General features: G+C 33.2%; 1 pseudogene; it reads right to left on the bottom strand.

Moving 5' to 3' along the window:
* Window positions 1-1,018: 1,018 nt before the first annotated feature.
* LOC104001737 (NADH dehydrogenase [ubiquinone] 1 alpha subcomplex subunit 5-like) lies at window positions 1,019-2,944 on the bottom strand (annotated as a pseudogene).
* Window positions 2,945-3,177: the final 233 nt, after the last annotated feature.

The raw sequence follows: 3,177 nt of genomic DNA, 5'->3' as shown, positions 1-3,177 counted from the left end.
AGCTGGAAGTCCCTGAAGCTGTCTTTACTAACAAGCTTTAGAAACTTTATAAATATGAAGCTCCCAGACAGAAGGCAGATCTGACGATCTCCCCAAACTAACTTTGCCTGAAGGCTATCTTACCCCTGGATTTTCCAGTTATATGAGACAATTTACATTTTAGGATTTTAAACCTTAAAAATATATGGGTCTTTTAATAATATTATAGATTCAATCCATATCATGGGTGTTTGTCAGTGCTTACAACAGTGATCTACAGATTTAATGCAATCTCAAAATTCCCATGCATTTTTTACATGTAAAGTACTTTTATTTTTGTTTAACCTTCAGCTTGCCAGCTTCTTTCCTTGCGCAGCATTTGTCTTGTTTGGATACTTACCTAAACCCATATGAGAAATGTAGTGCAAATTACTTAGTGATTCCACTTTGAATCTGTAGCCACATGACTAAGATGTTTTGAATATAGGCCCATCTGTATGCCAGATAAAACTTTAGGAACTCTTACTGTCTCTTCTTTCACAGAAATTCTACCTCTATCCTGATGTAGTTGGGTTGATTAAGAAAATTAAAGGCCATAGGCCATGGGCTTTCATAAATACAACAAAAGGAAAAATTTTTCCAACTACCTCTAGGAAATAAGAAGTCTTTCTTTCAAGTACCAAATCAATTTCTTCAACCGTACAATGTGTTCTATATGTGTTCTATCTAATTTGATAGTTTTCAAATATAATCCATTAACAACAAAATATCATAAAATTATGACTATGAAAACAGAGTAAATGGAATAATTCAAATAATGAGTAAAATAAAAAGACATTTATTACGGAATTTGTAATCAGTATATAATTATATATTTAAATTTTTCTATATATACATAAGATCACAGACAAAAAAGTTAACTATAATTTCAAATTTTCAGTGACTTGGGCTATTTAATCACATTTGAAAATATTCACTTTATTATTTACTTCAACAGTGATCTATATGTTTGTTTAGACAATAATATTTAAGGGCCTTTTCTTCTTCAGGATAACAAAAAAGTTAAATGATGCATTGAAGATTCTACTAAAGAAAATTTACTTTTTGAAAATGGCTTCTGCACGGAAGATTTGTAAGAATGTTTCTAGTTAATTTCAAATCTTCCCAGGACCTCTCTGTTCAAAGACATATCATCTTTGTAATAATTTATGTGAATACTTTACAAATAAAAAATTAATCCACGAGACTGTGTTACCATAATCACTAACCTTAACAAGCCCCCCAAATATTTTCTATATCAGTTTTCTTGATTATAAAATGTCAATAACATGGGCACACTCTTAATATAACAGTCTATTTAATTACATCAGTTTCCCATCAAGCCACTAAAGTCATTTAATAATTATATTGGCCATCTCCACTGACTTGGGGGAGGCTCTTCCACTAAGAGCTCCCATGGATTCCTCGGCTCATTTTTCTCGCCAGACTTAGTTCATCTGCAGTGTGAAGAATCACCTCTTGTACTTGACCATCTTGAAGTTGATCTTCTAATTTCTCAACAGCTGGTTCCACTTTACCCATAGCCAGCTTCTCCTTTATAATCTGTTCTGTATACTTTCTATATGCTGCAGTTTTAGGGATTTGCTCAAGAACATCAATAATCTTTCTGTACCATACTCTTAGCCTCTTACATTTTAGCAGACTGGCTCTAGTTGTTTTGCTCCTGTGGACTCCCACATACAGCCAGTCCCACAAGGCCCAGTGGTCTTCTTCAGCACACCCAACGTGACAGTGCCCCAATGCATTTTTTACAGAATCAATTAAAAAAATTCCTAAAATTCAAATGAGACCACAAAAGATTCAGATAGCCAAAGCAATCTCGAGTAAGAAGAACAAAGCTGGAGGCATCACACTTTCTGATTTTACAATATGTTAAAATGCTAGAGCAATTAAAGTGGTTAGTAATGACCTAAAAACAGACAGGCCAGTGGTGCAGAACACGGAGCCCAGGAATAAATCCGCACATTTACTGACAACCAATCTTCACCAAAGTTTCCACGAACACACAGTGGGAAAAGGATAGTCTTTTCAATAAATGGTGTCAGGAAAATCGGATATCCACATGCAGAAAAATGAAATTGGACCATTATTAAACATCCTGTTCAAAAATAAATTCAAAGTGGATTAAATATTACATGTAAGACTGAAACAAAATAACTGTAAGAAAACGGAGAGGAAAGTCTTGTTGATTTTGGTCTCAGTAAAGATGTTTTGGATGTCACACCAAAAGCACAGACTGAAAAAGTAAAACAGCACGGACTGAAAAGGTAAACAGAAAAAGTAAAAAGAAAACAAGTAAAAAGAAAAACAGCACAGACTGAAAAAGTAAAACGGCACAGACTGAAAAGGTAAACAGAAAAAGTAAAAAGAAAAAAAGTAAAAAGGAAAACAGCACAGACTGAAAAAGTAAAACAGCATAGACTGTAAAAAAAAAACAGCACAGAAAAGTAAAAAAGTAAAAAAAGTTAAAAAGTAAAAAAGTTAAAAAAAGTAAAAAAGTAAAAAAAGTAAAACAGCACAGACTGAAAAAGTAAACAGAAAAAGTAAAAAGAAAAAAAGCAAAAAGAAAAACAGCACAGACTGCAAAAGTAAAAACACAGACTGAAAAAGTAAAACAGACAAAAGTAAAACAGACAAGTAGGATTGCATCAAACTAAAATGCTTCAATACAGCAAAAGGAACAATCAACTGATTGAGAAGGCAATCTATGCAGAGGAAAAAATATTTGCAAACTATACATCTGGTAAAGAGTTAATATCCAAAATATATAAGAAACTCAAACAACAGCAAAAAAAAAAAAAAACCCAAATTTAAAAATGAACAAAGGACCTAAATAAACATTTCTGAAAAGATATATATAAACGACCAAGAGGCATATGGAAAGGAGCTCAACATCACTCGTCATCGGGGACATGCACATAAACCACAATGAGATACCACCCACAATTGTTAAAATGGCTAATATCAAAAAGACAGAAGATAATTGCGGGCAAGGATATGGAGAAAAGGAAATTCATGTATGCTGTTCACAGGAATGTAAATTGGTACAGCCAGTATGGAAAACAGCATGAATCTTCTCCTCCTTAAAAACAGGAGTACTAGATGACTCAGCAATGTCTCTGCTGGATGGATATCCAG

Source organism: Pan troglodytes, chromosome 10 (genome assembly GCF_028858775.2).
Source record: "Pan troglodytes isolate AG18354 chromosome 10, NHGRI_mPanTro3-v2.0_pri, whole genome shotgun sequence".
Taxonomy (NCBI): Eukaryota; Metazoa; Chordata; class Mammalia; order Primates; family Hominidae; genus Pan; species Pan troglodytes.
This window is presented reverse-complemented; position numbering and strand designations above follow the sequence as displayed.